The sequence below is a fragment of the Emydura macquarii genome, unplaced genomic scaffold (assembly GCF_026122565.2).
Source record: "Emydura macquarii macquarii isolate MOO-44397 ecotype Brisbane River unplaced genomic scaffold, CSIRO-AGI_Emac_v2 contig_2473, whole genome shotgun sequence".
Classification (NCBI taxonomy): Eukaryota; Metazoa; Chordata; order Testudines; family Chelidae; genus Emydura; species Emydura macquarii.
Window position 1 is genome coordinate 6,372,218 of NW_027132610.1, and position 20,821 is coordinate 6,393,038.

The 20,821-nt window shown below is 43.5% G+C and overlaps 1 protein-coding gene across 1 annotated transcript in view; it reads right to left on the minus strand.

The window, feature by feature from the left end:
• SPATA13 (spermatogenesis associated 13) overlaps nt 1-18,245 on the minus strand; it is a 181,996-nt gene extending 163,751 nt beyond the window's left edge. The window contains exon 1 of the mRNA XM_067562884.1: nt 18,190-18,245. The gene's annotated coding sequence lies outside the window, so the exon portion shown is untranslated. The remainder of the gene's footprint in view (nt 1-18,189) is intronic.
• Between the last annotated feature and the right edge of the window lie 2,576 nt (nt 18,246-20,821).

Below are 20,821 nucleotides of genomic sequence, written 5' to 3' on the forward strand. Positions count from 1 at the left end.
GTTCTATACTGAGATTTCACTACCATTCATCAAGTGTAAACTCCTCATGTGCTTGAACAACCTTAACATGGAGTCCCAGACAGTCCCCTTGGATACTCCAATCTGTGTGGCCATCCAGGTGAATCATAGAATATTAGAGTTGGAAGGGATCTCAGGAGGTCATCTAGTCCAACCCCCAGCTCAAAGCAGGACTAACCTCAGCTAAATCATCCCAGCCAGGGCTTTGTCAAGTGGCAGCTTAAAAACCTCTCAAGAATGAGATTCCACCACCTTCTAGGTAACCCATTCCAGTGCTTCACCACCCTCCTAGTGAAAAACATTTTCCTAATATCCAACCTAGACCTCCCCCACGGCAACTTGAGACCGTTGCTCCTTGTTCTGCCATCTACTACCACTGAGAACAGCCTAGATCCATCCTCCCTGGAACCCCCTTTCAAGTAGTTAAAGGCTGCTATCAAATCCCCCCTCATTCTTCTCTTTTGCAGACTAAACAAGCCTAGTTCCCTCAGCCTCTCCTCATAAGTCTTGTGCTCCAGCCCACTTATTTTTGTTGCCCTCCGCTGGACTCTCTCCAACTTGTCCTCATCCTTTTTGTAGTGGGGGGCCCAAAACTGGACACAATACTCCAAATGTGGCCTCACCGATGCTGAATAGAGGGGAATAATCACCTCCCTCGATCTGCTGGCAATGCTCCTACTAAAGCCTACCTTTGTGATAGATGGTCCTTTACACCACAAATCACAGCAATATTCAGGTTACTCACAGTCCCAAAGGGCCACTCACACCTCAGGTCAATTGCACTTTGGCTACAAGCATTGTCTTTGTGTGATCTAATCTATAGTGAACTATCTAAAGATTTAGTAACTGGGAAAAGGAAACAAAAGAGTTATTTACAAGGTTAAAGGAAGTAAACATACATACACATGAGTTAAAATCTTAATTTTGAAAAGGTAATAGAAGCTTCTAGAATAAGCAAGCTCTATATGTCCCTTAGGGCTACCCCAGGCTAAACAATGAGGGATCTCTTGCTTATGCCTAGAAAACCTTGCCCTTGAGAATTCAAGCAGCATAGAAATAGTTTCGTCTTGTTAGGAGTTTTATCCCATTCCCTGAGCTGCCAGTTCACCAGATGAGAAGAGTTCACTTGCATGTCTCCTCTTCACGGCAGGAGGGAAAGCAATCAAAGTCTTATGTCCTCTGATGTTCCACAATAGTTCTTCTAGTGTTGCCGGGCCTTCTTTGCTGGATCAGAGATAGCATCTCTTGTTGGAGACTGGTATTTCATACTCCTGAATGCTTCTCTTTTGCTCAGTGATTACAATTACAGAACAAACACTTAAGTACCTCATTGCAGAGGATACAGATATTATAAATGAGATTAATGCATGCAGCAATTTAAAAGGCATTCCAGAAAGGCTAAACCCTAAGCACATTTTTATAAAATTCTAATACCTATTTTAACAATACTAATGCACAGGTGAACAGCACCTTTTCCAGCTATGTAATGGTCAGTGTTCAGTTGACACCTAGCGGCCTTAGTATGAGCTGGCACCTGGTCTGCCAGCATCACAAAGGGGTGTTTTATTTGCAAAGAATGAAGCTGAATGCAGTTAAGTTGAACATGTGGAACTTAATTAAACCCTGTGCATTATTTGTCCATGTGGCTGAGTTGCTTCCAGCCTAACTCCCAGCATTCCCTGTTTTCCTGGTGTCTCATCAATAACAGTTCTCCAGGGCACATGGGCTTTCTGACTTCAGTACATGATGCATCTTCCCTATTTTAAAAGCTATTTATTGTAAATAATATTTGATGCCCAGTCCCCCCCCATCCCATGTTCCTTCATCCAGAGATTGCTAGCATACGGCTGAGTTGGAGTCTTGACTTAATCACAGACTCAGCTGGTTACATAGTTTTTGGGAGCGACCTAACTCTCAGTGTCGGTCGCCTGTTGAGGAGACCAATCTCTGTCTCCTTGTCACCCATCGCTGAGCCTAGAGAACTCTCTGTTGAGTCTCCATCCCTGTGAGGTTGACCTCCAGATAAGTTCTCTGTCTAAGTGTCTCTGTTCCTTTGGACCACTTGTATCTCCTTGTGTAGCCTGTTTATATGACCAGGATGCCACTGCTTTCCTCCTTGAATCCAGTCCTTCTGGTGTCTCTCTAATGTCTGGATCTTCACAGAAGTGCCTGTCTCTAGGCCAATAGTTCTTTGGCTAACCTGTCGTACTCTAGAGCCCACTTGCTCTGATTATTGGCAATCCATCTCTGGTGCTGGGCTTATGTCTATTGGCACATGCAGCCCTCTGTGGCAACCAAATAGCACTGCAAAGTTTGTAAGCATGCTGGACTCTTTATCCAGGCTTATGTGCCAAAACCTGTTCCTTACATCACAGACTGGACAGATTCTGGCTCTGGAAAGTTCTGGCAAGATATATCATTTGTGGGCAATGGATAGTGGCATCTTTTCAATGCTCGGTTTAGTGGCTTTGAGTCTATTTAGATGCGTAATTTGCCTGATGGTGTCCTTACCTCCACAATGCTGCTTATCAGGGATGTGCATAAGGGGGAAACAATCCGGGACACAGGTCCTCCCAATGATCGTTGGGGCACAGAACTTCTCCAGCCCTGGGGCCATGGTAGCATGGAAAGTGTGGGGGAGCAAACTCCTGCTAGGGCAGGGGGAAGGAAGAGCAAGCTCCTGCCGGGTTGGGGGCCCAGAAGTGCCCCTCCAAAGGGGTCAGAGTTAAATTTCTGCACACACCCCTGCTGTTTACCCAGGCAGTACTGGCATCTACAGGTGCTGTGATACTTGTGCTCTGCAGGCTTTTGAGCTGCTTGTCTATTGGATTATGCAGGGCAACTGGAATTTTCCTTTATGGTATTTTGAAGCATGATAAGCACACAGATTCCCACAGTGGGGATCTATCTTCAGTCGCAGCTTTCCTTCGAGGCACCTGTCACCTATGAAAACATCCCTATATGCTTTTAAAATTGTTTCCATTGTCCATTTCTTCCTGCACTGAAGCTATAGAATTCTGACACTGCACTCTGATCAGACCCATGACTTGTATGGCTGTATACCCCATGAGGAGTGTTTGGTTACTATCCACAACCACAAAGTTCAGTTGGTACTGTCTTTTTCTCAGGTTAGTTACTATGAAGTCACGTTTCCTTAGAAGCCGCACTATGCATTCATTGTATGCTATTAGATTGTATCTGCTCTGTGTAATGAGTGCATTCAAGTCCAATTCACCCTTGAAGAATGACAATGCAGGAGGCCCCACTATCCAGCTGAATTTGCACTGGCTGTTTCCCTCTTAACATTGTTGCATGCACACAGGCTGGTATTGTCCCTTGTTGCTTTCCTGTCTGGACAGCCTCAACCAGATATGCTCTCAAATTCAAGGAAAGAACCATGATGTCATCACCCTCTTGTACAAGTTTGCCTGAATCTTTCTGGGACCATCCTCTGCTCTTGCAGATACTGCTAAAAAGATTCAATTTGCCACTCATGCTGTCTTCCACAGTAAATGCATCTCATTATGGACATGGAATCCTAGCCACCTGCTCTCCTTCATGGTTGTCTAACAATTTGCTTCTTGGAGGTTTGTGGCTGTTAGGACTTTCATCCTCTCTCGAGGCTTCTTCTGAACACCCTGTGTCTAAGCATTTGTGTAATATAAGATTGTCTTCCCAGAGCAGCCACTCCTGCAGGTGGTGATCCCAAGTGCTTCAAAGTGTGCTGTCCTCAAAATTGCAAGTAGAAGAGGCTAGTGTGCTTAGGGCTGTAACAAGGAGTCTATCCCCTCCTCTTCAGATTGGTCCTAGTGAAAAACCTGTGGTCACTCCAGTTCCATTTTTCTTTGGGGACCTATTGCTTTCCACATGGCTGCTAAGACTGCTGTGAAACTTGAGGCACTGGTGAGCTTCAGAGTGGTGCAGATCTCTTGGCCTTGCTCCCCAATAAGGGATAATAGTTTTACTTTCCTCCTGCATGGTCTATGTACAGCTGGAACTCCTCCTTCCACTGCATCCATCACTGCCCTTGGTTAGTGTCTGCAAAATCCAGGGTTCTGAGGTGCTTCAAACCCAATTCCATGGCACACGCTGCCAGCTGTTGCAGTGCAGAGAACTCACAGCTCAGACATTACCACCTTTATTTGCAAAGGGTAAGGCTGAATACAGATTAAATTGAACAAGTGGAACTCTATGAAACCCTGTGCACTGCTCTACCCATGTTTCTAGTCTAACCTACTGAATTCCCTACTTTCCTAGTGTCTCATCAACAACGGTCACTCCAGGAACTATGCTGGCCCTCTCACTCCAGGCCCACTTATGACACCAGGTGCAGCAATTTCCAGTTTAAGACCCTGATTCTGCAAGTGCTTACACATGTTCAAAATTTTACTCATGTAAATAGGTCCATTTACCCAGTGGAACTATCTAACTGAGTAAATTACACACACATGCATAACTATATGCAAGATTGGGGCCTGTGTATGCACAGGTTCTTGTCAAGCTGCTAGCGAGGCCCTAGGTTGAGCAAAGTTTGGACTCTGCTGCTTTCCAGTCTATGAAACAGTTCATACACTGTAGTCTTCTCTGTCAATCCATATGGCAGTGTATTTAGATTTGAAAATGTAAATTTTATTTGTCCGCTAAAGATGGATACAAACAAAGCAAAAGAAATTGTGAGAGGAACAAAGTCATCGCTGAATAAAGTGAATAAAAATCAAGTCAAACAAAAGAGATAAAGGAACTCTAAATGCAGAGGTGGGTGTAGAGGAGTTCCATCTGGGAGGCTGACTACTCAGTGATTTAAATCACCATTAAAATGCCAGGCAATCAATCACACTATATAAGATTCATGTGGGTAGTAATTCCTCCTTAAGTCATCATCCAACAATGTAATTCATTAGTACAGTACCAGTGCCTTCACCAAGTATAATGTTACCCAATCCATTTTTTGGATCTGAAACTTAACATTCAGTGCTTGAATTGGACATACTGCAAAAAGTTTCTCATAAATATGTATTCACATGTAAATAAGCTACATTTGACTGTTGCTTTCTGTGTTCTCATGGATAGAAAGTATTATAAGATCTACATATTATTATTCTTGCTAGGAACTACTTGTAACAAACTACAAATCAACAATTAGTTTAAAAAAAATCATTCTAATTTTGAATGAGTACCTCCAAGAAAATTGCAATCTGTTCATGGACAATTCGTGAACAGAAAGGGGGAACATTTGTCATGTAAATTATTCCTTATCTATTAGTTGTCCAGCTCTATTTAATGCATGTACTTTCGGGATTGGTCTTTGACTGTTGTCTTTGGTAAGCAAGTTCTTTGTCCCTTTTTTAAGTATAACCCTCTGAACTCCTTTAATCCTCAGGCAGTAACTGCATGAGAAATCCTAATTTGGTAATACTAAGTAATAGCAAATATTCTGCTGTAATACTGTAGTTTACAAAAGTCTTATGGGTCTCATGTATATGTTAGCTATAATGCTCAAGAGTTTGGATGTTAACCTGGGGGCCCGGACTAAATTTCAGTTTGAGTGATTTAAAACTCCTGGGAAGAATTTAGGCGGAACATAAAAGGGTGCATTATTTTTCTTCACCTCCTGTGATCATCTATTTTGTAGAAGTATTAGGTGCTGTGATACAGCTACTATTTTCCAACAATGGTGGGTCAATTGATGCCTGTGTGTGTGTTTGAGCTAATGTATACACTCAAGCTAACACCCAAACTCTTGAGAACACTGACACAGAATCCTCAATGACCAAAAGTTATTAGGACATTAGGGATCTTTCAAAAGATGGAGCCTTCAACCGCACCAAACTCCCTTCCACTGTCAAGTCATTAACTCAATATTGACTCCAAAGGGAGAGTGACACCTACTGAATAACTAACACACACCACTTCCTGCTGCAGTATTGGGATGAATTCCTTGTTTCACTTAAATCAATGGCAAAATGCACATCAACTTCAGTGGGGCCAGGATTTCACCCTTGGCATTTCCTTATAGCATCCCATTTAAGTACCGACCACTACCGACCCTGATTAAACTTGTGATCTCTGACCAATGTAGCCTGGCTGTAGAGTGGTTCACTGAGGTATTAAATTATGTACTATGCACTAGAGAGTCATTATCACATAGGAACTTTTGTTTGTGTCCCAAGTGCGATAAATAGAAAGTGTTTCCTTAGGTCACTTAGATGGTTGCAGTTGACATAATTCATACATAGAAAATACCAAGGCCAGAGTGGGAAAATATAAATATCTTCTCTTTTCATATCAGAATAGGCTAAAAATGCCTCCCCTTTTCCTCCTGCTCTTGTAAGAAGTCAACAGTCAGGGGATAATTACAGATATCTTTCTGTAAGAAACCATTAAGTATGACTGTTTGTTTTTTAATGTAGTCAAATGGATTATTTATTAAATGCTACAGAAGTAACACTCGTCCCTCATTTGCTGAGACAGATTACTTAACAGCATCTTTTATTCTACAGAGTTCCCTCACCATAGCCCCAGTAACCCCCACACTTATATCCTCTCATTACAAATTATAGCAATGCAGTCTTCACCTTCTTTTGGCGTTTTGTGGGAGACTGCTGCAGGATGAAGCCAAAACAAGCTCCTGCAGTTTAGACCAATTTTACACAAACGGGCTGATGTGATGTAGAAAATCCATTTTGTGAACTCCCACACAGATAAGTAATATGTACACTGACTAGTGTGCAAAGGTAATAACATTTAGGCAAAAAGCTCTCGCTTAAGGCTTTCCTGAGTCCTCAATAGCATGGTGGAATCAGACACTAAGGACTATTCCCACCATCCTTCTCCTGCAGCAGGATCCATGGGCAACCCACCTGGCCTGCACTCTTTTCCTAACAGGAATACTCTCACTAATCCTCTCAGGTGGGGTAGTACTATTATCCTCATTTTACAGGTAGGAAACTGAAGCACAGAAAGGCTAAGTTATTTGCACATCATGACATAGGAAGCATGTAGTAGAGCAGGGAATTGAATCTGAATTTCCCAAGTCCCAGGCTAGTGCCCTAACCACTTGAGCATCCTTCCTCTCTTCAGCATAACCATTCTCTTTCAGCTTTGATGAATTACCACTATCAGCAGCCAAAATGGCTTATGTATGTGTAGTATGGCAAACATTGTGCTAAAGTGAAGAAAGCACAAGTCTTATGATAGCCTTCCTAGTCTGCAGAAATGCCTGTAACATTATAACTACAAGCAAGAAGTCTACAAAATGCAATGCTTGTTTCACACAAACGTGGGGCTGGGAAATAGTGTCTTAGATTGTGACCACAGCCCTTCTGTCAAAGACAGTGGCTTTACTCTCTCATTGTACATCCAACTACTGGGGAAACTAGATTTCAACACTAGGTCAAATCAATAAACAGTTCCACTTAAGTGGCAGCAGGCTGTTTACCAGTCACTTTGGCTTCACTAGTCACCCTTTCCTTACATGGTTCTGGTTCATCACATGTGATGTGAAGAAAAAGTTGGTACAGGACCCCATGGTCTCCAAAATCCCTCTTTGTTTGAGAGAGAGAGAGAGAGAGAGAGAGAGAGACACACACACAAAATTTTGATACCATACACTGAAGTGGAGAGTCCAGCCCCACTAAGACCTTTGCAAGAACTTTTAATTTATTTAATTTTAAGGTACTACTTAATGTTCAGGGGAAGTGCCTGACTGCTCTGAAAACTGAAGTAATTCACCTGTCTTCATCAACTTAGCTGACAGCATCAATTCTTGAGACAGACAAGGTGGGTGAGATAATCTTTTTTAAAATTGGACCAACTCCTGTTGGTGGAAAGGATAAGCTTTTGAGTTACACAGGGCTCTTCTTCAGATATGGGGAAGGAAAGGTGCCCAGAACTGAAAAGGAGTTCTGTGTAGCTTGGAAGCTTGTCCTTCCCACCAACAGCAGTTGGTCCAATTAAAAAAAATTACCTCACCCACCCAGTCTGTCTCATATCCTGGGATCAACACCACAAACATCAATTCATTTCACATAAGCTATCAAAGAGCAAGCAGACATTAACAACTTGGAGCCCCTACTGGTCTGGTCCAGATTTGAACCAGGGTCTTTCCAGGCTCCCAGCTCCTCTGTTCAGGCAGTTTCTAATTATAGCACAGCCAGAGATATTGGAACATAGCTGTCACAGTAAGACACAAAACTGCATGGTAAAGATGCAGCCACTGAACTGAGGGTAGTTATTAAATAAGGGTACCTTTCAAGAAATGAAATAAAGTACACAAAATATGCTGTAATAGAACATGCTCTATCCCCAGATGCCCCAGGAACCTATCAGACTCTCTCCATTGAGTAGCAACTTTGCATGATTTATTCTGATTCCCACCAATATAGTCCCCTATAGCAATATTACATACAGTGCTTCTCTACCTTTAGCCCTTTCCTGGAGGGACCAGTAAGAAACAGATCTCCATTCCTTAGATCTTTACTCACCCTGTGCTCAGCTAGTACTGGTTACTCCTTAATTGCCTTCCCCACCTCTTTCTTGTACCCCTCAGATGATGGGCTAATTGGTTCATCAAAGCCCACCCAGCCTGATCAGCTAATTAGCTTGCATATCCCCAGTCAGTCTTCTCCAGGGGAACTGATGGGTACCTAAGGGTATGTCTACACTGCAATTAAAAACTCATTGCTGCCCTGTGTCAGCTGACTCAGGCTCCCCAGGGTTCAGGCTAAAGGGCTGTTTAATTGCAGTGTAGACATTCCACCTTGGGCTGGAACCCAGGTTCTTGGACCCTGCCAGCTGGGAGTGCCCCGGAGCTCAGGCTGAAGACTGAGCCAGATATACACCACATTTAAACGGCCTCTTAGTCTGAGCCTAGCAAGTCCAAGGCCAACTCCAGGTGTCCAACTGCAGTGTAGACATACCCTAAGTGATCAGAGCACTGACTTACCTGTCAGCTGCCAATCCCTGGTCACACATTTTATCCCAAAGAGATCCCAGCTTAAAGAAGCTATAAAAAAATATTATAAATTACAAAAGAAACAGCTCCAGGTGCAGTCTGCATTGTTTATCCTCACCCTGATTGGCAATATTTAAAATATCTAGAGATCCAACATATCCAGAGACTAGGAAACTGAACTGGGAGTCAGGAGACCTGCATTATATTCCTAGCTCTGTCTCTGATTTGTGCAAGGGATAGCCCCACGTTTTGCTAGATGGGATAGAAACTAAGGGCCAGATTCTGCCAGTCCCACTGACTTCTAGCAGAGTACTCACACTCAGCATGAGGCAGGGTGGCGGAATTGTGCCATAATTTAAATGTACTAGAATGTTCTAGTGTATACAAAAGTCTTCCAGATTTTTGGCAGAACTAACTGGGGGCTGTTCCCCAATTGCAATTACCTGCAGCAGAGATAGGTAAGTTTTGAAATTCCTGAAATCTGATGCTTGAGTTTGTTTCAAAAGCTTCTACATTACAAGCTGGAAGTTCAGGTCTGTTTCAATGCGAGATGGATTTTTATCACCACAGACAGAGTTGTATAAGACTCCCTTTTTCTTGCCTCCCACATAGCTTATTCCCTCTACATTCAAAGCCTAAGTTTCACAGAAAGAATAAAAATGAGCAAACTTGTGATGGCCTAGTTAGTTTACAAAAAATCTGCTGTTCCTTGCATCTCCCCGGTCGTCTCTGCAGCACAGTATCAGAATTTCTGAAGTAGTTGCTGCAAACATGTTGCTTTGCACTGAGGAACCAGAATCACAGGCATAGTTTGACTTCTATATTTTGGGGAGAGCAGGGGGCCAATACTCACGTGGTGTATGTTTATATATATCCACACCCCACTGTCGACAACCGAGAATGAGGGGACAGCTCAATGCACGGGGGGGGGGGACCCCCAGTACTGCCCACAGCAAAATAGCAACTCCCCCTTCACAAGCCACACGCTGAGGAAGGAAGGAAGGAAACCTTCCAGCTTTGCCTCTGCTGCTCCCCTGACCTCAGCTACCCCTCCCCTGAAAAATCCATCTCTTCCAGATCCTCCCTCCAAACTCCTCCCTACACACCTCTCAGGCAGGGCAAGTGAATGGGGCTATTTGCCCTGGAGCTGCACTGAAGGGCCTGGGTTGGGGGAGAGTGGAAAGATGCAGTTTGGGGGAGAAGCAGCACTTCGACATGCCCCCCTCTAATCTCCACCCTAACCAGAATCAGTCCCACTGGTGCAAAACAAATGCTTGTTTTGACATGAAACCATTTATTTGGAAATTACATATTTATTGGTCAAATTCTACCTTAGGATGTCATGATTCCTGTGCTTGCAAGATTGCAAAATTAAGGCCCCAATCCAGCAAAAACTTAAGAAACTTGACTCACGTGGAGTAGTCTTAGTGAGTTTAAAATACTCAATATTTAATATGATTTTTTTAGAAAGCAAAAATTGAACTACCAGCAGCTGCAGCTGTACTTGCATCAGGTCCTGATAGCAGTGTAAAGTCAAGAAGACCTTTCACAGTCTCCCTTCAGCTAATGTAAATTACTCTGAAGCTCAGTAGAATGAAGGCTGCCTTCCAAGCTAAGATTGTAAGCACTTTAAGGCAAAGGACTATTTTTCTGTATGTTTATACATCACCTACCACAATGGGACCCTGAACTGACTGGGGCCTCTAGGTGCCTTACTAGTATAAATAAATAATTTTCTTTTGACAGTTATATTGGTGTGACTAGGACATTGGGTTTTTTTCATCTTGCGCTGTAGCATGAAGTGTGATTCACCTGCTGGGTTCATCTGGGCATCTCTCACCTACTCAATACTCAATAACCTGCCAATTCAGAGGCCTCGGATATTGATAGCACCTTAGTCTTTCCCATTCTTTCTCCATGGCAACAGTTTAGTGTCCGGGGGACTGGAATGCTTTAGGCCTTGTCTACACTAGCACTTATGCCGACAAATCTTTTGTCGTTTAGGGGTGTGAAAAAACACCCTGAGTGACATAAGTTTTGCCGGCATAAGCACTTGTGTGTATAGTGCTATGTCGGTAGGAGAATGTCTTCCACCGCTTGGTTAGGTGGTTTCATTATGTTAGTGGGAGAGCTTTCTCCCGTCAGCATAACACCAGCTACAGAAGCGCTCTTACAGCAGCACAGACAGTACAGTACCAGTACAGCTGTGCCGCTGTAAGTTTTAAGTGTAGACTAGCCCTTTGTCTAACTAAAGTCTTTGTGTTTAATGTAGACATATGTGGGTGAAAAATATTGGCCTGTGATATACAGGAAGTCAGACTAGATGATCTAATAGGCCTTTCTGGCCTTAAACTCTATTAAACCATTTACATGTGTAGCCTTATGTATTTTTAAAAGAGGCACTATCATCTGTGCAGACATGCATGAACATATTTACTTCACACCCTATTCATAAATGTCACATGTCTAATGCCATGTATGTATTTTTCCACACAAAAATAGCACGTGGCATTTTGAAAAAAAGCTAGCTCAAGTGCCTCCTTTAATTTTCACACTTAATCCAGATTTTTGATTTTATATTCAAGCCTTCCTCTTGTCAAATGTGTTGCTAAGTAACAATTTAAAATAAATTATTTAAACAGGTTTTCAGGGGGAAAAATCTGGCTGTTGTGAAATACCACAATTCTACTTGCAATCTGTTTTTCTTTCCTCAGAAGAAGAGGGAAAATTTTCTTCAAAACATTAGCCAGGAAAACATCCTGGGTTTGGCATGAATGGGCTCTGTGGTAGACCATTACAGAACACTTTACAGAACCATTACAGATTACTTAAAATGAAGAAGCTGGCTGGCATTTTAATTGGATCTCTGAACTCCTACAACAAAAGCGCCTGAGCACATCGGATGATTACTTAACCAATTATATTATAATGGAGGAGATAGAACACAAGAGGTTAAACGCCAGCGTGCCACAATTCAACTAACATGCCATTCTAATAAATGTTTGGCTGATTACAATATTTCAAAGCAGACGACGCAGGCTTTTGGTCTTGTGGCTCAGTGACTCTCTTTGATGTTCCACAGCTACTCTTAGCAAGGCAGCTAATAAGCAGTTGGATTTTAATCCACTTTGATTAATGGTACAAAATGAGTCTTCCTGACATCTGTAATTTTGCTCTGTCAAGGAACGATTGAGGAGGATGGAGTTTCATCCCAACACTGCAAACACCCAACAGTCCACTACAACAAAGGGTTAACCATCTTTTCCAGCAGATGAGATTAGACCTTAACTTGTTTATTTTAATTAACTCCTCACTAGGTTGCTCCAGGTTCAACTGGCCCCCCTCTGGTCCAGGACAATAGAAATACTTTCGATTTGGATTGGGTTTCTGTCACTTCTCTCAAACTTCTCTGGAGTAGCAGTGCTCCATGCTAGTTAGGTCACAGTTTTCTCACACTGACTATGAACACTTTTGGAAAGATTGATTCCCTCAACATGAGCAATGAAAGCTGAATATACCTGAAGCCTGCACAAGGACTAAGCATGCTAGTGAGTCAGACGATCAGCAAAGATAACATATTGGCAGCCCACACCATTCTCAGCTCTCAGAATGAATGCCTTTCTATCTTTCTTTCTAGGTTTCCTTTCTATCGTTTACTCTCCTGGATTTCATAGTTTATCATTAATGCCTTTGGACTTCCAGTTCCCCATTTATATCTTGTTTTGTCCTGTGTGGGTGTAGTTTCTTCTTGTCCACAGTACGTGCTTAGACTGCACTGCAGACCACAGACTGCTTATAAATGAGCTTTTAACTTACAAGGTTGCCCTGTTAAAATAGCTTATTTAATACAAGACCACACAGGAACATTGGAATGTTTTCAGGGGAGGGGACCAAGAGTTGGCTCTGTGGTTATTACTACCAAGTGCACCATCACCATGGGCTAAGTCTCTACAACAAAGGTCACTGTACGCAATTGAGGATTAACCCAAAACACCAATATAGCCCCTGGACACATTATGAAGAAGAGGTTAAGGCAAAAATTAGGGGAAAAGCTTCCCAGGCAGGGATAGATTCAAGAACACATCAGCCAAAAATACAGAACACCAAAATGACTGTTGTGAAGGAAGGGGCAAGGGGGGGGAGGGGAGGAAGGAGGAGGAGGAGGATAGTGGGGATGCCAGGGTAAAGAAATCCATGTCCATGACCTTGTGTGTGCGTGTGATTCTGGAAAACAAAATCCACTAGGAGACATAGAAGAGGGTGCCTATAACATGTTTGACTTGATGGCCCCCTTCAGAGCCCTGAGAACCCCTACTAGAACACATGGGCAGGAGCAGTCAATGTCATGCCTTAATCCATTGTTGTTCTCAGGTTTTGCACACTGACCCACACGTTCCCAGCAGTGCTGAAGCAAGCAATCAAATCTTCACAAAAAAGAAGAAACAAGAGTTTGGATCGACTCCTCCATTCATTTATACTTGTGCAAACTGTCCTCTTATCCCCATGGCAGCTGTACATGACAGCAAAATTTGTCCCCAGTCATAGAAGGATAATGCAGAACTCCTTCAGATGAGGAAGCTTGTACATTATCAGATAGAGAGCCTGATCCAAAGCCCCAATGAAGTCAATGGGAGTCTGTTTACTTCAGTGGCCTTTGGATCAGGTCCATCGTTACACTGAAGCATGTTCCCTTTTAACATGAATAACTGTGTAATCATCGCTGGCTTCAAAAGAGCTACACATTTACAGTTGGTGCAAAAATACAGTGTGGTAGTTTGCAGTTCTGTGTTAATCATGTATTCAAGTGACAAAGATTCATTCTTCTCAATATCTTACCTGCTGACCAGAGATAGTGGCATATCATCCACAAATTACGCTGAGCTATACTATTAAAAAGTAAACCAGACAGTGTAAGAGGGGAATATCACTGGTCTATATGATAATTTAAGAATTTTATTAGAGCTCTTATATTTGAGTTTCTTAACAGAAGAATATGTAAAGCTAGAAGTGTCATAATCATGTTTGCTTTGAAATGCTAATACATCAACATCATCCACAGTTTATCAGTCTGAACAACAACTGGGTAAAGTATGAGGCGAAAATAAATGCATCACAATCTTCCAAAACGAATGGCAATTTATACAGGAGCACGGCTCTCACAAGTATATCATTATGCTCCACTCACATTAGCACCTTGAGACAAAGACTGTTCCATGTGGTGGGTTTGTATGGTCTTGTAGATTTCATCTACACCTCAAAATATCTGTGCTACGCAGACCTAGTTTGAAAAATAGGCTTAGCCTTCATGAGTTCAACACAGTGCATGGTCAGCATGGACCAGGGAAAGATTGTTAAAATCCCCTATTGGAACACCTTTTGAAATATGCCTAGTTTCCTGAATGAAAGTTTTGGTTAATCCATGATAGTCAAGGAAAGTGCTTTAAACCATTGTTAGGATGAATGTGATTTTAAAAATGGTTCAGCAGCTAACGTGATTTTGGTTTTGTAACAGATGGGGTTTTAACCCATTGGTTTTACCTTTTCAGGCAACCATATCAATTTATCAGACTAACATCTCAATTGGATTAACCAGTCCCTGATCCCTTATATTCAGTTGTAAGAACTCTACTTACAATGGAACATGGGCTGCTCTAATCTGATTGCAACAGTTGAGTGTGGAGCATTGTGGCTTGGCGTACAAACAACCGCATGAGAGATGAACAGCGGCAGCATACTTGGAACATCTTTAAGACAGGAAACCAGGAGCTTGAAGTAAGTTTGAAGAGTCTGAATCACTAGTACTGATCTCTATAGAAGGGTCAGGAGTCAGTATTTTATTTCGCCATTATACCAGAGATCTTTACAGCCAAGAATGTGATTTTGGATGCAAAACAGAACCTCCCTCTGAGAAATTGAGCTTGAAATTGTAGAACCTTTATACCCAGAGGCCTGCCTTTTACTAATGACTAATGACCTATTCATTTAATAAAGGTAGGTGCCTGTATTCTTATGGTGACACTAAAAACATACAACATCAATCTATCTGTCTCAACACTTGAACTCTGTATTATCAGCACATAATAAAGACTGCTCTTGAAATAATGCAACATGGGAGCAGAAAACTTTTTTGGGAAGCAGTATAGTGAAAAGAACTCACTAACAGGTTCCTCAAATCTGACATGTAAAAGTGTTTGGTAAGCATTTGTTTAAATTGGTGTGCCATCTTTCCCAAAGGAGGGTGATGGCATAGGTAAAAATTAATTCAATAAGCACAGGAGTTTACCTGGTCCAGTATTAGGATGTATCCACTGCTTCAGTTTCTCCTCTGGCTATGTTGGTCCACTAATGGCTGAATGACAGCTGAGCCTGGGGAGGGCTGAATGACTGGATATTGCATTTTGTTTGAATCTCCTGTTGCCCCTGCAGGGGATAATTATTGCTTTGGCTAGAGTGCAAAGGACTAAAATCACTATCTAAAACTCTAAATCAACCAAAAAAATCTAAAATCACCATCTAAACTTCCAAATCAACTGTCTACCCAAGGGGAAACTGAGGCATCAAGCAAGAGGAAACAGAGCAGCAGCCACATTCTGACACCAAACAAGCTGCTGCTACCTCACTCAACTTAAAGCAGGCCAGCAAACTTCTCCACCTAGATTTCAATCTTTCAAAAGCTTACTGCACCACCATCCCACATCTGTTAAATGTATAAGTGAACCGGTATTTCTCCGGGAGGGGTTTCACGAACCATGGTAAAAGTGGCTATGCAGAGCCACTCAGAATTACAGCAGGGATAGACATACCACTAATGGACATATTTCACAGTAAGAATAGAGAGCTTCTCTGCCTGATCCTGAAAGTTTTATCATCGTGTGCTTTGTCTGGGCACCACACAAACACAACCAGGACCCTGCCCCATGAACCATAAGGACTTGCATCCCCACTGGGTAGTACTACTTTCTGCCAATGTACATCTGGGGTTGGTGGGGAAGAGGGGAGGGCACAAGATGGGCACATCAGTTCCTTTGATGGATCCTGCAATGTCTGGGAATCCAACTAGTTGAAATCCCTCAGTGATCTCTGGCATATTGGACACTTTGATCCAAAGCCCCTGCAGCACAAAAAGTATCACCATTCACACACTCATGGGAACAGCACCTACCATTGACTTCCCAACCCCACATTCATGCCCAAGTGACAGGTAACTATGCAGGAAGGATAGCTTCTGCAGGGCTATTGCCGCTCTGATTTCTTTGGGAAACAGTGCTCCAATCGCAGTGATCCTGCGATGAAATGTTGGGGCTGGCACTTCATAAAGTTACAGAAAAGTCTTTCCCTTTATTCTGAAGTTATTCAGCCACTGATGATTGTGCAAGGTACAAAAAAAGGATAGCTTTGTCCCATGAATCTATCCAGACCTAAAAGAGAGCTAAACCCAGCAAAAGTCTTCCTCAGGTGCATGGAGCTGGACAGGATGCAATAAAACTATCAAATGCAGATATTGCTTTCCAACACTGTACAGGTAATTCTAGATCATCTTCAGCCAGCTTGCTGCAGCCATCTCAGATGTCACGTGACTGCTTTATAGAAGCTCCAACAGAAACTTTTCTTGTTCAGCAAAGGACCAGAGTTGACTGTTCAGCCTGGCCTCCATAAGAAGAGGACTTTGAAATAGTGCCATATCCAAGTGCTAATGGGACTTCCCTAGGCAATTATGGCCTTTTGACCAGCCCCTCCCCCCATAGTCTCCCTGTATTCCTAGAAGGTCTTTCAAACTCTCCCAGGAGCCACAGCTTCAGGAAGCTGTGCCAGAAACTGTCAGATAGGAACTCAGAGGGAGGTGCAACAGCAGCAGTGTACTACAGCACAATCATGAATGCAGGGCAAGACTGCAAGCAGAACAGCCCAGCTAGCCTGGACACTCTGCAACGTTGGTGCTTATGTCAGAGCTATCCACTGGCTTCTGCTTCTGGCCTGGAGGCCTTCCTGTTTCCAACCTTCACTTCTCAAAACACTATGGGACTGGAAGAGATCACCAACATCTAAAGCAAGTCCAATTCACTCAGTCATCAATTAAATGCAGCTGTTTCTTGGGTGGAACAGGATAGATCTTCTGTACCCGCAACATGACACGAAAGATTTTGGCAAGGAAATCAAATGAATAACTTCCTCAATCAAAACTACAGGGATAAACAAACACGCATTGAATGTATTTACATAAGCTGGAATTTAGCCAGGTCCAGAGTAATAATGTATTCTTGTAAACAGTGCCATGGGTTACTTGTTGACTACAAGTGGGCATACCCTCAGTTTCACATCTTATTCCAGAAGCAGAGTGCCTCCCATGCTTGTAAATTCATCCATGCATCTACACAGAAGGAAATTTCTTTGCTACCTCTATATAATTCTTACAGATAACAAAGAGAAGAAAATATTAAACTTTCCTCTGATAAATGCAGCAGGACCTGGTATTTGTTAGCCAGCTTGCACATTGTGCCTCAGGCACACCATTCATTGGTTTATTACATCCTGTCATACGCTGAAGAACTGTCCCGACAGAGACAGCTAATGTGGCCCCAGTTCTAATACAAGAAACTGTAAGAAGAGCGGTGAATTATTAATGTTGCACCCTCCCCACTACACTTTAAAGGAGACGCAGAACTCTATTTTCAGTATTCTCTGCCCATGCTGCATTTTTGTGGGCTTAAAAAATTATGATAGCATTCATATTTCCATTAAAAGTGGAATGAGAGAGCCAACTCAAAACATTAAAGAGGGATACAAACACAAGAACTTGTTTTCTAGTTGGTCATTAATAGATTCTAACTGAAAGAGCAGAATTTTTTTCAAAAAACTTTTTAAATATTCTTAAATATCCAAAAACACGAATGGACCAAAGTCTGGTTTCACTGGACCCAAGATTTGTGTCTAAGAGAATATACATTATGTGTAGAACCAAACTTTCTAATATAGTTACAATTTAAAACAAAGTATTTCAAAATCATTTCCTTCTTTACTTACCTACCAAGAAATGTGTTCTGGGCTTCCCTTGCAATAGCTTCTACAATTTAAAGCAGTACAGACACTAGTGCTGGTTCAGGTGGTCATAATCAGTGAGTTGTTAGGCACCCAAGGGTCAGAGGCTGAGTTTGGATGGGACCAAGCAAGACTGACTTAGGCATAGTCTGCCAAGTGGCCACCTACAGCTCCACACTCACCTCTGAGATACCAGAGTGGCTCTAGAATACTCATGGTCACTCACAAATAGGCCAGTTCCAAACTGCTCTTCTCCAATGCAGAGTTTCTGTTCACCTCGTCCCTGCCTGGCTGCTACACACGTGATCAGAAACTGGAGGAAGAAATGATGTACACAGGAAACTAAGTGGGACAGTAAATTGGAAGGGAGAAGACTATAATAGGGGAGCACCAAATGCCATCTTCACTTAGCATGTGCATGAACCTACAGCTAATACTGTGGATTAGCAAAGGAATTGGACAAGATTCGACATTTTCAGTCCACAGAGGTTTGTCCAAACAATTTCCTTGCTTTAGCTTCACGTTGGTCTGAGGCCCATTGACTTCAGGATTCAGATGAAGCCAAAAGCTGAGAGTGAAACTCTGCTGAAGTCACTGACTTTTGCTTAGTTTCAACCAAAACCTTTGTGGCTGTAAGCGTTTCGGGTTCCGTGGGAGGCCACAGTGGCTTCCTACAGGGGAATAGCTCGCGCTTGGCGAGAGATCAGTCTAGGCAATTCGCCCTCAGGCAGGGCGAGCGAACAAGGAGTCTATCGCTCCAACCCCTAGGCAGGGTGAGCGGGCGGATCACTCAGGCCCTCAGGCAGGGCGAGCGAACAAGGAGTCTATCGCTCCAACCCCTAGGCAGGGTGAGCAGGCGGATCGCTCAGGCCCTCAGGCGGGGTCAGGAGAGCAATTCTCCTGGGGTGGCTAGGGAAAAGGGGAAGGGGAGGGGGACCCAGGCCCACCCGTCTCCACTGCGTCCCAGCCCAGGGCCCTAGCAGTGGCAGAAGCGGCTGCCACTGTGTCGGCGGGGCTCCCGCCGCAACACACCGACTTTAAGGCGGCCTCAGCCACAGGCTGTGGCTGTCCCTGGGCTTCTTCCTCCCCACTGACCCTAGTACCTGTCTCCTCCATGTCCCAAGGATAGTCCACCTGGGGTAGCGCCGTTAGTCCTTCCTCATCGACCGGGGGTAAGGCAGGAAACTCCTCTTCAGGGGGCAGCTCCTCCAGGTCGTTGTAGGTGGGGAGCGGGTCGGCCTCGGGCAGCTCCTCCAAGTCCTGCCCCGCTGCAGGGAGGGGCTCGGCGGCCGGCAGTTCTTCCAAATCCGGCCCGGCCTCCGGGGGTGCCCGCCACTCAGGCTGCTCTGGGGTCTCAGCCCAGTCTGGTGGTCCCAGAGCACGGCCCCAGGCTCGGGGTTGGGGTAACTCGGCCCAGTCGTCCTGGCCGGGTTGCCTTGTCCAGCTCCTCAAGGGCCCTATCCAATCCCCGGGCCCAGGTGGGGCCGGGGCCAGGGTTCGGCGGCGGCAGCTAGGCTCCGGCCTAGGCCTCTGCTGGCGGGGCAGCACGTCTGCCTCTGCCGGCAGTCTGGGCCCTACTGAGCTCAGGGGCCAGACTTTTGTATTTCCCCTTCCTATTGGGGCTCTGCCCCAGGGCTGCCAATTGGCCCAGCTGGGTGGCCCTATCACGGCCTGGGTCCCCTGTTGCCGGGCAGACTCTGGGGCAGGGTGTGAGTTGGGCCAATCAGAGCTCTCGGGCCCTTCCCCAGGCTCTGGCTCCGTGGGAGGCCACAGTGGCTTCCTACAGTGGCATTCAAAACTCATCCCAGTTAAGGAAACTTTTTCAAAATGTACAAACAGTTTCATTCAGACAGACTTCAACCTTGATGTGAACTTTTTAGTCCATTCTTATTTTATCTGTACAAGTGCAATCACACCCAGTTAAAATTAGATAGGGAACCAAAGTGAACTTCATGGTAGATCCTGGTTCTAAAAAGGACTCAACAAAACTCTCAGATCTTAACACCATTGCGTTTATGGCAAGTGCAGATTTGCATCTGAATTTGCATGATGGGCCTCTCTCCAACTGCATGGCAAATGGGAATCCTATACTACATCTAAAATAAGCTTTCAAAACTTTTGTGCATTTGACATTTTTAAATCTTCTCCTTTATAGTCTGGTACTGATTAAAGCTTTTAAACAGTTGGTTATTTAAGCTTTGCAGTTCACCTTTTAGATTCATATTTTTAACTGATGGATAAATATGTTCTTTCAAATTCTTCAGAGTGGAATACATCAAACACGTAATGTTATCAATGAACTCTGTTCCCCCAAGGTATTTTGGTGGCAAAATCTAGGACTTATTCTCTGTATAAGTCTAAATTTAAATAATTCACCAAGTAAGATTCTATTCCTTTTTTAGAAATGGAGGAGCATTTTTTTCTCACGTTCACAGACAGATTTCTCTTGATGTTTAACAAAGTTTTATGAATTCATAAATACAGTCCTTCTGAGAGAAAGCAAAACATTCAATTGAAAATAATTTGCAAATGGCAACACTAATTCATTAAAAAGAATCATAGAAGATTAGAGTTGGAAGGGACCTCAGGAGGTCATCTAGTCCAACCCCCTGCTCAAAAGAGGACCAATACCCATTAAATCAGACCCAGCCAGGGTGTTGTCAAGCCGCTCCTTAAAAACCTCTAAGGATGGAGATTCCACCACCTGCCTAGGTAACCCATTCCAGTGCTTCACCACCCTCCTAGTGAATTTTTTTTCCTAATTTCCAACCTTGACCTCCCCCACTGCAACTTGAGACCATTGCTCCTAGTTCT